The sequence below is a fragment of the Dendrobates tinctorius genome, unplaced genomic scaffold (genome assembly GCF_039654945.1).
Source record: "Dendrobates tinctorius isolate UK_male_01 unplaced genomic scaffold, ASM3965494v1 ptg000032l, whole genome shotgun sequence".
Taxonomy (NCBI): Eukaryota; Metazoa; Chordata; class Amphibia; order Anura; family Dendrobatidae; genus Dendrobates; species Dendrobates tinctorius.
This window is the reverse complement of record NW_027361700.1, coordinates 35146543-35162426: the sequence shown is the minus strand read 5'-3', so window position 1 is coordinate 35162426 and position 15884 is coordinate 35146543. Positions and strand designations below refer to the sequence as shown.

At 45.8% G+C, this 15884-nt stretch overlaps 1 protein-coding gene across 6 annotated transcripts in view; it reads left to right on the top strand.

Moving 5' to 3' along the window:
- The window catches only part of LOC141086571 (NXPE family member 2-like), a 724795-nt gene that overhangs the window by 168186 nt on the left and 540725 nt on the right, over positions 1-15884 (top strand). The window lies entirely within an intron of this gene.

The window sequence follows — 15884 nt, the reverse complement described above, 5'->3', positions numbered from 1 at the left end:
TCAGCAACCATGTAATGTAAAATCACAGCAGGAACCGACAGGATAGAAAAGATGGATTCTGGCAAAAATTAAGAGACCACTGCAAAATTTTCAGTTTGTCTGATTTTTCTCTTTATAGGTATATTTTTGAGTAAAATGTAAATTGCTCTTTTATTCTATAAACTACTGACACCCTGTCTTTGAATTTCCAAGCACTAAATGTTTAATTTATTTTCAGAAAATGAGAAATGGTCAAAAGAACAAAAAAAGCAGTGCTTGCACACCTCAAATAATGATAAGAAAATAAGTTCATAATCATTTAGAAATAACAATACTAATGTTTTAACTCAGGAAGAGTTCAGAAATCAATATTTTGTGGAATATCCATGATTTTTAATCACAGCTTTCATGCGTTTTGGCATGCTTTCCACCAGTCTTTCACACTGCTTTTGGGTGACCTTATGCCACTCCTGGTACAACAACTTAAGCAGTTCTCCTTTGCTTGATGGCTTGTAACTAGAGATGAGCGACTTTGCCTTTTTTAGGGTCGAGTCGGGTTTCATGAAACCCGACTTTCACAAAAGTCGGGTCGAACTAAATCGGCCGACTATAGGGAAAAGTCGGAGGCCGACTGAAACACGAAACCCAATGCAAGTCAATGGGGAAGCAAAGTCGGCAGGGAGTGGAGGACAGTAAACATACCTACAGTGCCCATTTCAATGGCAAAAACATCAATTCTTATTACTGAAGCTTGTCAACCTTAATTTACTTCATAATAATAGTTACGCATTGAAAACTGGGGGTTATTTGGCTAAAGATGTGGGGGGGTAGGGCTGGCTCCAGGTTTTCCTGTGCCCTGGGCCAAAGAGTGTCAGTGAGCCCCTTTAACACATACCACAACTCATGATGCTCTGATATGGCACATAAATATAGGTATAGTACAATGACAAATAATTCACTGCTTACATGACATGACATGACTGATCTATTGTAAATTCTACAATAGCTCAAAAAAAGGACAGTATATTACTCCATACAGTGTTATGGCCACCACATTGTACGCCATACAGAATAATGAGCCCCATATATTTCTCCATACAGAATAATTGGTCACATATAATGTTCCATACAGTATATGATGAGCTCCACATAATGCCACAGTATATGATGGTCCCTATGGACGATGCTCCAGTGTATGATGGGCCCTAATAATGCTCCATATATAGTGGGCTCCATTTCTAATGCTCCAGTGTATAATGGGCCCCATAAATGCTGCTCCAGTGTCTGATGGCCCCCATTTGGAATGCTCCAGTATATGATGGGCCTCATGGATGATGCTCCAGTGTATGATGGGCCCAAATAATGCTCCATATATATAATGAGCTCCATTTCTAATTTTCCAGTGTATAATGGGCCCTGTAAATGCTGCTCTAGTGTCTGATGTCCCCTAATTGTAATGCTCCAGTATATGATGGGCCTCATGGATGATGCTCCAGTGTATGATGGGCCCTAATAATGCTCCATATATAATGGGCTCCATTTCTAATTCTCCAATGTATAATGGGCCCTGTAAATGCTGCTCCAGTGTCTAATGTCCCCCATTTGGAATGCTCCAGTATATGATGTGCCTCATGGATGATGCTCCAGTGTATGATGGGCCCTACTAATGCTCCATATATAATGGGCTCCATTTCTAATTCTCCAGTGTATAATGGGCCCTGTAAATGCTGCTCCAGTGTTTGATGTCCCCCATTTGGAATGCTCCAGTATATGATGGGCCCCATTTTTAATGAACCGAGGAATGGAATGTGAAAAGAGCTCCATGGAGTTATCTTAAGTGTGTGCTGCGGCATCCTTCACTTTTGATGTGGGTGAAGGACACAAGGAAAGGGGTTGCTCCTGACCAGAAGCTTGCACTGATGACTCAGTGATTGTTTTTTTTTAAACTTCAGAACAGTAGGCGATAGAGCTGGAGGCTGTTTCACCAATGTAAAGCAACACCAGTTCCTGATGCTCCAGCTTTAAAAGCAGTCTACCTACTCCCAGAAAAGGGAGCCTTACAGGCCTTCCAGAGCTACACCATGACGCAGGCTCAACACCTGCTGCCCTAGCTGCTATTGTGTTTTTGGCACTACCAGCAGATGCATCACCACCACCATCACTAACAGGAGCCCCCCACCCCCATGTCCGCATCCTGTTCCACCATACTTCCTCATGTTTTGAAAAATGGACCCAAAATACCAGCAGATATATGGTACTGTATCAGAAGCATACAGCTCTATACAGTCTACGGATAACAGTAAATCTCCGTATATATTTCATGAGTCATACACAGATGCTAACAGGCTCAGTATGTATTACACTAGAATTTAAAAAGTAGAAAAAGTGAAAGGTATTCGAGGCGTACACCAGTATACAGTGTTGTGGAACTTTTAAATCTTCATATATATTTCAATTTCAGTAAGCCAGTCCAGACTCTCCGCTACTGCAAACTACATGGATAAAAGTACAGACGGAAAGTCGAGTGTTTGCAGAAATTTGGGAATTACTCATCGCGGGAAAACCTTACGGTAGATGTTGAAGAGGCAATGCAGACCCTCAATTACTGTGCCTGTGGAGACAGTGAAAACGGTTCTTTGTGAAGAAAGGATAGCTTTATCGCAGTAGCGTGGATCACATCACCATTACTCGTCACCATCAAATTGTGATCACAGGGAGAGATGTAGACATGGTCCTCACTGCCTATCATGATGTGTCTGGGCATTTTGGAGGGCAAAAGACAGAAGCCACAGGCCGTAGGCGATTCTATTGGATTGGCATGAGAGGAGACATTGAATGCACAACATAGAAAAAGATTTTCCAGCGTCTCCAGGAGATAAAGGGTGAAACGTGTAGGAAAGTGCTCCCCTCCATATGCCTCTTTATGTTGTTTTTACTTGATGGTAAGAAGATTTTATATTTTCAATAAAGCAATTGTTATTTTATCTCCTGGAGACGCTGGAAAATCTTTTTCTATGTTGTGCATGCACTATACACCCTGGTCAGGGTGTTTCCGTGCGTCGGAGGTGTGATAAGGAGTGAAGAGGGGTGAGCAGAAAATTTCCTTTTGTGCAGGAGACATTGAATGTCACACGTCTGTGACTAGGAAAACTGTGAAAGCTGATCATAAAGCACCACTGCATCTGATTGTGAGTTGACGTCCATTACACATGGTAGCCAATGATCATCTGAAGGTAGAGGCCAGCAGGACAGGCCATAGCTACATCTTAACCATCATCGATGAATACAAAAAATTTCTATTGGCCGTCCCTGTGGAGGATTTAACTGCCCAGACTACACAGCGGTGGAGCACAGAGAGGTAAGTATTGCAACTTGCAAGTGCTGTGGCTATGACCAAGCAGGGGGGGCACACTCGTGGGCAACAGTACTGGCACAGGGCCCCTCATAGTATGCTGGTGTGTCTGACGGCGAGTGGGCCCCGCCACCGTCAGAGACACTGTATTGTACTATGAGGGGTCCTGTGCCAGTGCCGTCGGCCATCAGTGGGCCCATCCACCTGTTCAGAGCAATGGCACTTGCCCGGGTGCGCCAGGTGTTGAGCCCAGCCCTTGGGGGGGGGGCAGCCCAGTTAGGGAGGTTTAAAAACTAGCATATGTTGATGTGTAGGCTGAACATTCAGCAGCTGTAAATGGAAGAATTGGGCAAGTCAGAGGAAGAGGAGAACAAAAGCGAGGCAGTTTTCTGGCAACCTAGGTGTCATCAGGAGAAGGTGGGACAAAATCCTTGGAGACCCATGCATGTTTAATTTTAATGAAGGTTAAATCATCAACATTTTGGGCTGACAGATGGGTCCTTTTTTCTGTCAGGATTGATCCAGCAGCACTGAAGACTTTTTCAGATAACACACTAGCAGCAGGGCAAGCGAGCTCCTCGAAGGCATATTGTGCCAATTCAGGCCAGGTGTCTAGTTTAGAGGCCCAATAGTCAAAGGTGAATGACCTGTGAGGGAGAACATTGATATGGGAGGATAAGTAGTTTGTAACCATAGTTGAAAACTGCTGTCTCCTGTCACTTTTAATCGATGCAATATTAGCAGTCGTGTGAGCGGTACTTGAGAAATCAGTCCACAACATGGTCATGAAACCCCTGTCTCCAACGCCAATTCGGCTGTGTGCACCAGGAACACCTCTTCCATTGTGCCCACTACGGCTCGTGGGAGAAACAGCACCGCTGCTGTGTGCTGGGAAAGCCTCAAACAAACGGTGTACCAGAGTTGCTTGTTTGTTAGCCAATATTATCTCTAGGTTCTCCTATGGCATGATGTTGCGTAACTTGCCTTTGTAGCATGGATCGAGGGTGCTTGCCAGCCAGTAGTCGCCATCCTTCATCATTTTGGCAATGCGGGGGTCCCTTTTTAGGATCGGCAAGGCATAATCGCACATGTGGGCCAATGTTCCAGGTGTCAATAATGCACTGCCACTGCTGGGTGGAGGAGCACTTTCTGGAAAATCCACATCCCTCCAGTCACGCACAAACCCTGTACCTGACCTTGGAATGCCAACATTTCTTGCCCCCAAGAAGCATCCTCCTGCCCAAAATAATCATCTCCCTCATTCTCCTCCTCCTCCTCCTCTTCCTCTTCTTCCTCCACCTCGTCCAGGAAAGTTCCCTGACCAGACAAAGGCTGACTGTCAACAAGGCTTCCCTCCTCCTCCTCCTCCACCTCCTCCTGTTCCTCCTCCGCTGCAGATGCCTGTTCCTTAATGTGCGTCAAACTTTGCATGAGCAGACGCATAAGTGGGATGCACATGCTTATGATGGCGTCGTCTGCGCTTACCAGCCGTGTGCATTCCTCAAAACACTGAAGGACTTTACAGAGGTCTTTCAGCTTTGACCACTGCACACCCGACAATTCCATGATTGCCCTCAAACTGCCTGCCTGTGTATCCTCCCACAAATGCATTACAGCCTGCCTCTGTTCGCACAGCCTTTCAACCATGTGCAGGGTGGAGTTCCACCTTGTTGCAACGTCTATAAATAGGCGGTGCTTGGGGAGGAGGAGCAAGCGCTGCAGCTTCTGCATACGACTGGAGTGTACGGCCGAGCGACGGATGTGCGAGCACAGTCTTCGCACCTTATGGAGCAGGGATGTTAACTCCGGATAATTATTAAGGAAGCACTGCACCACCAGGATCAAAATGTGAGCCAGGCAAGGTATTTGTGTGAGTTTTGCAATGCCTATGGCTGCCACAAAATTACTGCCGTTATCACTGACTACCTTGCCTGGCTCAAGATGTAGACTGCCCAGCCATGACTCAGTTTGTTGTTGCAAGTAGTCGGCCAGTACCTCCGCGGTGTGTCTGTTGTCGCCCAAAGACATAATCTTTAACACAGCCTGCTGATGCTTACCACTAGCTGTTCGATAGTGGGACACCTCGTGTGCAACACTGACAGCTGCGGATGAAGTGCTCATGCGACTGCACTCTGTGGATGGGCTTTCGCTTATAGAGGAGGAGTAGGAGGCTCGAAAGCCTACAGGCAACTGTTTTCTATGCCGTGGGCTAGGCAGCACTGTTCCACCACCGCTGTGCCCTGTGGAGCCTGCATCCACCACATTAACCCAGTGATGGACATGTAACGGCCCTGGCCATGCCTACTGGACCATTCATCTGTTGTGAGGTGCACCTTTCCACTCACTGATTGCTTGAGGGCATGAACAATGCAGTCTTTCACATGCAGGTGGAGGGCTGGGATGGCTTTTCGAGAAAAGAAGTGCCGACTGGGTAAGTCATAGCGTGGGACAGCGTAGGCCATGAGCTCACGGAAAGCTTCGCTTTCAACCAAACGGTAGAGCATCATCTCTAATGAGATTATTTTGGCAATGTAGGCGTTCAAACACAGTGTATGCGTATGAGAGATTGAGTACTTTCTTGTCCTACTCAGAGTGTCTGGTAGAGTGAGCTGTACTGGAGAGCTGCATTTGGGGGAACTAGCGGTGGACTGAACGTAGTGAGAGGGGGTTGGTGGTGATGGCCTAGATTCAGTGTTGTGTTGCAAAACCATTGTGATTCCCTGAGTGCTTTGGCCTTGCGACGACACCTCAACATTTTGTGCTGGTGGTGTGCTTAATGGTGGCAGTGGTGTTACAGTGGGGGAAGTGATTGAGCGTTGCTGGCTACCTTTAGTCGGAGCAGGTGCACGTGTACTACCTGACGTTTTGTAGTCCGTCCACGCTTGCAAGTGCATGTTGGTTAAATGTCTAAGCATGCAACTGGTATTCAAATTTCTGAGTTGTTTACCTCGGCTAAAGGTCCTTCCGCACTTCTTACAGGTAACCTTTGCCTCATCAGTAGAATTTTGGACAAAGAAGTGCCATACTGCACTCTTCCTACTATGGTAGACATTTTCTGGCCTTGCACGCTCTGCTAACTTGACCGTCTGGCCAAGCTGTCCTGCAACTCTTTTAGTTTTTGGTCCACGTTTTTGGACAGCTACGGGCCTGCCAGATAACCGCTGCTGCGATGTCAATGCCTGCTGCGGATCCTTCTCCTTATCTGAACTATTGCCAGCGCCAACCTCCTCCCCCAATTGATGCCAATCCGGATCAAGAACTGGGTCATTAATCACCTCCTCTTCAAAGTCATCTGCACTTTCCTCTTAACCTTCCTCTGTGTCACCGTGTAAGGTGGTATAGTATGCGGGAAATGGCACCTGAGTTTCGTCAGGGTCAGATTCTGGCTCAGTACAGTGCGAAGGCAATGTAGTGCTCTGGGTCAATGTACCAGCAGAATCATCTAGCAGTGGCTGTGCATCAGTGCACTCCATGTCAGATTCATCTTGGACTGGGGAATTCAGGATTTGACTGGATAACCCAGGCATGGTATGTGAAAAGAGCTCCATAGAGTAATTTGAAGTGTCGGCTGTCGCATCCTTCAATTTTTTTTGGGGGGGTGAAGGACACAAGGAAAGGTGTTTTTCCTGACCAGAACCCTGCACTGACGACTCCGTGCTTGCAGGTTTGGAACATTCAGAAGAGGAGGCAATAGAGCTGGTGGCTGTTTCAGCAATGTACGCCAAAACCTGTTCCTGATGCTCTGGCTTTAAAAGCGGTTTTCCTACTCCAAGAAAAGGGAACCTTACAGGCCTTCTTGGGCCAGATGATGATGCAGGCTCAACACATCCTGCCTTAGCTGCTCTTGTGCTTTTGCCAGAACCAGCCGATGCATCACCACCATCAGTACCAGCTGCGACCCCCTGCCCGTGTCCGCGGCCTCTTCCACCATACTTCCTCATGTTTGGGAAAATGTACCCAAAATACCAGCAGAGAGATGGTACTGTATTAGGAGCGTCCAGCTGTGTAAGGTGTATTAAAAAAATAAATCTACGTTTATTTTTTGTTAGTCACAGACGCTCTCCCAGTATGTATTTGACCGTAATACAACAAGCAGATATACGGTACTGTATCAGAAGTGTACAGCTGGATACATTTTTTGTGTAACTAGCAATCTCCGTATATGTATTTAAAGAGTGTCACACACACACGCTGACTCTGTATAGATGTGACTGTAATGCGAACAGCAGATATACAATACTGTTGAGAATCGTACAGCTCAAAACGGTGCAGGTCTGGAAAAATGGAAAATCTCCTCGTTTTTTTTCCAGAAAAACACACAGTTAACTTGTATTTGTCCGTGATACCAGCACATATACTAACATAGTAACATAGTTAGTAAGGCCGAAAAAAGACATTAGTCCATCCAGTTCAGCCTATAAAATTCTGTCAGAATAAATCCCCAGATCTACATCCTTCTAAAGAACCTAACAATAACTGTAAGGCCTCTTTCACACTTCCGTTTTTTACAATCAGTCACAATCCGCCAGGTTTTGAAAAAAACGGATCCTCAAATTTTTTTTGAGGATCCGTTTTTTCCCATTGACTTGCATTAATGGCGGATTGTGACGGATTGCTGTCCGTTGCATCCGTTTTTTGTGAGGATCCGCCAAAAGTTGCTGTCCGTCACCATCCTCAAAAATTTCAAAACGGAGCTTGTAACGTTTTTTTCTCTGGCGGATCCTGCAAACACTGATTTAACCCGAATTTCTTTCTGGGTGCCGGACAAAAAAAAAAAAATTCTCTCTCTCTCTCTCTCTCTCTCTCTCTCTCTCTCTCTCTCTCTCCCTCTCTCTCTCTCCCTCTCTCTCTCTCTCTCCCCTTCCCGGCCAGCGATTCCTTTAAATTTCTTCATTTTCAGGATCCGTCTGAAAACGGATCCTGTGCCATCCGTTCACATCAGTTGAGAACGGATCCGCTTGTCCGCCTTTTTGGCGGATTATAACTGATGCAAAAAACTGAAGTGTGAAAGAGGCCTAAGATACAATATTGTTACGCTCCAGGAAGACATCCAGGCCTCTCTTGAACCCTTCGACTGAGTTCGCCATCACCACCTCCTCAGGCAAGGAATTCCAGATTCTCACTGCCCTAACAGTAAAGAATCCTCTTCTATGTTGATGGAAAAACCTTTTCTCCTCCAGACGCAGAGATTGCCCCCTTGTGACTGTCACCTTCCTTGGTATAAACAGATCCTCGGAGAGATATTTGTATTGTCCCATTATATACTTATGCATGGTTATTAGATCGCCCCTCAGTCGTTTTTTTAATTTTACTAATCTCTCTGGGTATTGTAGTTCCCCCATCCCCTTTATTAATTTTGTTTCCCTCCTTTGTACCCGCTCTAGTTCCATTATATCCTTGTACAGAGGCAGTTTAATGCTCTCATCATTTGTATCCAGACTTCCTTTAATGCACCCCATGATCCTGTTTGCCTTGGCAGCCAGTCTGCTCCAGATAAGTTTTTCATTAACTAGGATGACCAAGGATACTAAACTGTTTACAAAGCCAACAGCTCTATACGGTGTAGGTCTGGAAAAGTGGCAAATCGCCTCGGCTTGTTTTTCCAGAATCACACACAGATACCTTGTATTTGTCCGTGATCCCAGCCGGTACACGGTAGTGTGTGAGGAGCGTACACCGCTATACGGTGTCTGCATGGAAGATTGTAAATCTCAGGCTATGTTTATACGGAGTGACACACGCTGTCTCTGTATAGTTTGGACCGTCATTAAACAACACATATACTAAACTGTTTTAAAAGCCGACAGCTCTATATTGTGTGGGTCTGGAAAACTTGCATATCGCCTCGGTTTGTTTTTCCAGAGTCACACACAGATAGCTTGTATTTGTCCATGATCCCAGCTGGTGCACAGTAGTTTGTGAGGAGCGTACACCGCTATACGGTGTCTGTATGGAAGATTGTAAATCTCAGGCTATGTTTATATGGAGTGACACATGCTGTCTCTATAGTCTGGACCATAATCAAACAACACATATACTAAACTGTTTGCAAAGCTGACAGCTCTATACGGTGTAGGTCTGGAAAAGTGGCAAATCGCCTCGGCTTGTTTTTCCAGAGTCACACACAGATAGCTTGTATTTGTCCGTGATCCCAGCCGGTACACAGTAGTGTGTGTGAGGAGTGTACACCGCTATACGGTGTCTGTATGGATGATTGTAAAATCTCAGACTATGTTTATACGGAGTGACACACTGTCTCTGTATAGTTTGGACCGTCATCAAACAGCACATATACTAAACTGTTTGCAAAGCCGACAGCTTTATACGGTGTAGGTCTAGAAAACTGGCAAATCGCCTTGGCTTGTTTTTCCAGAGTCACACACAGATAGCTTGTATTTGCCCGTGATTCCAGCCGTTACACGGTAGTGTGTGAGGAGCATTCACCGCTATACGTTGTCTGTATGGAAGATTTTAAATCTCAGGCTATGTTTATACGGAGTGACACACGCTGTCTCTGTATAGTTTGGACCATAACCAAACAGCACATATACTAAACTGATTGCAAAGCCGACAGCTCTATACGGTGTAGGTCTGGAAAACTGGCAAATTGCCTTGGCTTGTTTTTCCAGAGTCACATACAGATAGCTTCTATTTGTCCATGATCCCAGCCAGTACACGGTAGTGTGTGAGGAGCGTTCACCGCTATACGGTGTCTGTATGGAAGATTGTAAATCTCAGGCTATGTTTATATGGAGTGACACACGCTGTCTCTGTATAGTTTGGACCGTAATCAAACAACACATATACTAAACTGTTTGCAAAGCTGACAGCTCTATACGGTGTTGCTCTGGAAAACTGGCAAATTGCCTCGGCTTATTTTTCCAGAGTCACACACAGATAGCTTGTACTTGTCCGTGATCCCAGCCGGTACACGGTAGTGTGTGAGGAGCGTACACCGCTATACGGTGTGTGAAAAAATGAACGCTCGGTAAATGAGTAGAACAAAATAATAAAAGTTGGAGTGCTTTGAAAAAAGCAGTTTGAACAGCAGTGTGCACACACCAATGCAGCTATCAGGTAGCCTTAAAAGGCAGCCTAATCACCACCAGCACTGGTGCACACAATCTAAAATCCTCCACTTTCACTGCACACTAACTGTACAGTGAAAAGCGCTAGCAGCAGAAGCTAAGTTTTTATCTTCTTCCCTGCCTAACGCTCTCCCTATTCAGCATCAGCAGCAGCACCTCTAGCTGTCCTAAGATCAGCAGAAGTAAGATGGTGGTCGGTGGTCACGGCCTTTTATAGCCCCTGTGACGCCACACAAAGCCAGCCAATCACTTCAATGCCCTTCTCTAAGATGGTGGTGGCCGCTGCACATGTCATCGCGTTGCCCACAGTGTGCGTCCTCCATCATTGGCTGAAAAAAGGCACTGGAAGCATCATTTGAAACGCGACTTTGGTCCGTGGATCGGCGACCTCTTGGCCGACCTCACGCTATGGTCGACTTTCGTTTCATGAAACCCGACTTTGGTGAAAGTCGGTGATTTTTTAATTTGACTGACCCGTTTCGCTCAACTCTACTTGTAACTATCCATCTTCCTCTTGATTACATTCCAGAGGTTTTCAATGGGGTTCAGATCTGGAGATTGGGCTGGCCATGACAGGGATTTGATGTGGTGGTCCTTCATCCACACATTGATTGACCTACTTGTGTGGCATGGAGCATTGTCCTGCTGGAAAAAACAGTCCTCAGAGTTGGGGAACATTGCCTGGGCAGTAGGAATCAACAGTTTTTCCAGGATAACCTTGTATGCAGCTTGATTCATACGTCCTTTGCAAAGATTAACCTTCCCCATTCCAGCCTGCTGAAGCATCCCCAGATCATCACCTTTCTCCACCAAATTTCACAGTGGGTGCAAGACATTGTGGCTTGTACGCCTCTCCAGTTCTCCGTCTAACCATTAGATGACCAGGTACTGGGCAAAGCTGAAAATTAGACTCATCAGAGAAGATTACTTTACTCCAGTCCTCTATGGTCTAATACTTATGGTCTTTGGCAAACTTCAGCCTGGCTCACCTTTGCTTCTCATTGATGAAATACTTTTTTCTAGCTTTACATGACATGAGCCCTGCCTCTAGGAGCCTGTTATGAACTGTTCTTGTTGTGCACTTCACCCCAGCTGCCATTTGCCATTCCTTTTGTAGGTCACTTGATGTCATCCTGCGGTTGCTGAGTGACATTCGAAGTAGATGACGGTCATCCCAGTCAGTGGAGTCATTTTTGCCCTCTGCCGGTCTGTAGCTTTGTTGTCCCCAATGTCTGCTGCTTTACCTTGTTGTAATGGACTGCTCTCTTAGAAATTTTAAGCATGGAGGCCACATGATGCTCATTGTATAGGGCTTCTAGTAAAGCCAGAATTGAGCCCTTCTTTTCCTCACTCAAGACTTTCTTTTCAACTCTTTTAGCATGGTTAAAAGTTATTTTTTCATTCTTATTACTTTTGGGATATTACTAGCCATCCAGCTTGTCCTTTTGCAAGAGGATTGTGAATACCACAGCAGGGATTTTTATACTTTCCTTCGTTAAATAAGATTTGGTTCAGGTGTTTACCTAATCAGAAGCAATTAGAATGAGGTGTACTCTGGTTGGAATTCAACTGACAGTGGAATGTAATGGCTGTCAGACATGTTGAGAAGCTGATTGTTATAAAACTGTGCAGTGGTCTCTTAATTTCTGAAAGAGCTGTATATATATATATATATATCTGGTAGTGACATATACAATTAGTACAGTGTGTGGGCTCTCACCTAATTTTCTTAACCAGCAGAGGGAAAGCTGATTGCTGGTAGCCTGGGAGCCAGTATTTATAGCCTGGGAAGAGGGTAAAACCCATGGAGCTTCCCAGGCTATTACTATCAACTCACAGCTGTATATTTAGCCTCTTCTGGCTATTAAAATGGGGTACCCTAAAAAAATGATGTAGGGTCCCCTATAAATAATAACCAGCAAAGGCTATGCAGACAGCTGTGGGCGAGCATTAAAAGAATAGGAATGGTCCATGGATACGGCCCCCCCCAGACTAAAAGGAACAGCTCTCAGCCACTCCAGAAAAGGCGTATCTAAAAAATATGCCAATTCTGGCACTGAGCCTTGCTCTTCCCATTTGCCCTGTAGCAGTGGCAAGTGGGGTGATAGTTGGGGGGGTTGATGTCACATTTGTATTATCAGGTGACATCAATCCCTGAAGTTAGTAATAGAGAGATGTCAATAAGATGCCCCCATTACTAACCCTATAGTCATATCATATAAAAGTACGCAAACTCAGAAAAAAATTGAAGAATGGCACAGACTCCTTTAATAAATCTTAATTAAACCATACTTAAGACCTTGACCATTCCACCAACACCATTGTCTTCTGCAAAAGATTAAAAAAACAAACAATAATATTCCTCACCTTTCCTCAGAGAAGATGATAATCCATTTGTCCCACGATGGGTCTAGCTCTGCTATATCTACATGGCAGGCTGCATGATTGCATGATGCAACAATATAGCCTGCCATCCAGCAGAGACACTGAGCTGCATCGGCTACCACTGCCCAGTGTCTCGAGGTGAACTGCTAGGACCTGTCTGATATCAATGCAAGTGTGAGAAAGTTCTCATGCTCCTGATGCCATCAGAAAGGTCCTGGGAGTTCACAGCCAATGACCTCACTCTACCTTTCTGACATTAATGCGAATGCTGCTAGAAATTTTCTCACGGCGCTCATGCAAACGTCAAATCGGTACCAAAAATTTCAGTGTCTCTGTGAGTAATACATGTGGTACACGTGTGACAACCCTGTGCGGCCCATGTGCCGCATCAGTACCACATGGCGAGCGCCAGGGAAGCAACGGTGCAGTAAGCGCTGTTCCCCAGGGCCTGGTGCTGAAGATTACTTTCATCATTCCTCTCTGTTCTGCAGGGGATCAGCACAAGCAGGGGAGAATGATGAGAGTTGTATTCAAGTGAGAACAATGACAGCAAGTGGCAGTTTTTGGGACTATTACTCCCATCAGCCTACACCTGCTGCCATTAATAACAGTGACAGCAGGAGCGCCTGATTGGAATATTCATATTCACCTGCCTCCTGCGCTAAAACTAAATAAACACATGAAAAAAATGGCATAGGTTCCCCTGTATTTTCTATAACCAGCCAGGCAACCCTCAGCTATCAGTGTTAGCAAGACTGCTTATCAAGAATAGAGGGGTCCCAATACCGTATTATTTTTATTATTTAAATTAATAATTTTTAAAAACCGGCATGTGGTCCCCCTCATTTTTGACAACCAGCCTTACTAAAGCGGGGGGCTGGTATTCTCAGGCTGGTAAAGGGCCATTTATATTGCCCCCCCCAGCCTAAAAATAGCAGCCTGCAGCCACTCAGAAAAGGTGCATCTATTACATGTGCCAATTCTGGTGCTTTGCCCGGCTCTTCCCACTTGCCCTGTAGTGGTGGAAAGTGGGGTTCATATTTGTGGAGTTGATGTCACCTTTGTATTGTCAAGTGACATCCAGCCCACAGAGTACTAATGGAGAGGCTTCTAAAAGACTCCTCTCCATTACAAATCCTATAGTTGTATGGTAAATAAAGACACAGCCAGAATAAAGTATTTAATTAGAATTAAAATAAAACACAGCTTTACATTTTTATTTAAAAATTAGCTGAAGAGCCTGGCGCTGCCCGGGCATAGTAACTAACTACGGTTAGTTATAACAAATTATAATGATTATATCTATATATATAAAGCTGAGTGTAGAGCCCCACCCACGCCGCATAGCCACATTCACTATAATATCCCACATCATCCCGTCAGACAGAGCTACCAGACTACTACCCCTAGTATCCCACATCGTCCCGTCAGCCAGAGCCACCGGACTACTAATATCTCACATCATCCCGCTAAAAATACCGGACTACTACCCCTTAATATCCCACATCATCCTATCAGCCATAGCTACCGGACAACTTCCACTAATATCCCATTTCATGCCGTCACAGCCGCCGGACTACTACCCCTAATATCCCACATCATCCTATCAGCCAGAGCCACCGGACTACTACGCCTAATATCCCACATCATCCCGTCAGCCTGGCATCAGAACCAGAGCGCTGAGTGGATTTGCCCTGACTTAAATACCAATGATCCCTTTAATAGAAGCCTGGGGTGAGAATCAGAGCACTGAGTGATTTACCCTAACTTCCATACCGGAGATCCCTTTAAGAGAGGCCTGGGGTCAGAATCAGAGTGCAGAGTGGATTTGCCCTCACTTCCATACCGGGGATCCCTTTAAGTGGGGCCTGGGCTTAATACCAAAGCACAGAGTGGATTTGCCCTCACTTCCATACCAGGGATCCCTTTAAGAGGGGCCTGGGGTCAGAATCAGAGCTCTGAGTGGAACAGTCCTAAGTTCCATACCGGGCATCCCTTTAAGAGAGGCCTGGGGTCAAAACCAAAGTGCTGGATGGATTTTCCCTGACTTCCATACCAATGATCCCTTTAATAGAGGCTTGGGGTCAGTACCAGAGCATTTGAAGGCAATTGCCCTGACTTCCAAACCATGGATCCCTTTAAGAGGGGCCTGGGGTCAGAACCAGAACACAGTGGAATTGCCCTAACTTCCATACCGGGGATTCCTTTAAGAAAGGCCTGGCGTCAGTACCAAAATGCAGTGTGGATTTGCCCTAACTTCCATACCAATGATCCCTTTAAGAGACCCTGGGGTCTGAACCACAGAGCTGAGTGGAACGGTCCTAGCTTTCATACCAATGATTCCTTTAATAGAGGCCTGGGGTCAGAATCAAAGCACTGAGGGATTTGCCCTAACTTCCATACAGGAGATCCCTTTAAGGCTACTTTCACACTTCAGTTTTTTAGCATCAGGCACAATGCGGAGAAACTTGTAAAAACCGGATCCGGCGCTGGTTAGACTTACATTATCGCCGCATTGCACCGGATGGCCATGAGATGCATCCGTTTTTTGGCGGATCCGGCAAAAAGTGGCGGTGCTACATGTAACATTTTTTTCCTGTGCCAGACCGCTTTTTTAAACAGCGCATGCCCGGAAGAATTCCTCTGGCATGCATGTTAACCCCTAAAGCGTCGAAAATCTCTCTCTCTCTCCCCCTCCCTCTCTCTCTCCCTCTCTTTCTCCCTCTCTCTCCCTCTCTCTCTCTCCCCCTCTCTCTACATCTCTCTCCGTCTCTCCTCCCCAGTACCCGCTATTGCTTATCATGCGATGTTCCTTTAAATTTATGCTGCAGCGTATCCGGCCAAAATAAGGATCCGGTGTCACCATTTTCTACCGGATCCGCTATTGTAACTTTTCACTGCACGCCGCCAGATTACAAAACCGGAAATGTGAAAGTAGCCTAAGAGCGAAGATGTGCGCAGATTGTTTGTTCGGCTGGAGTGGGCGGAGCTAGCCAGAGTGGGCGGTGCTAGAGCGGAGCTGCAGCGCGTGTGATTGGGCGGCCTGCAGGGGGCATGGCCTAGCGCTGTAGTAGGCCGCA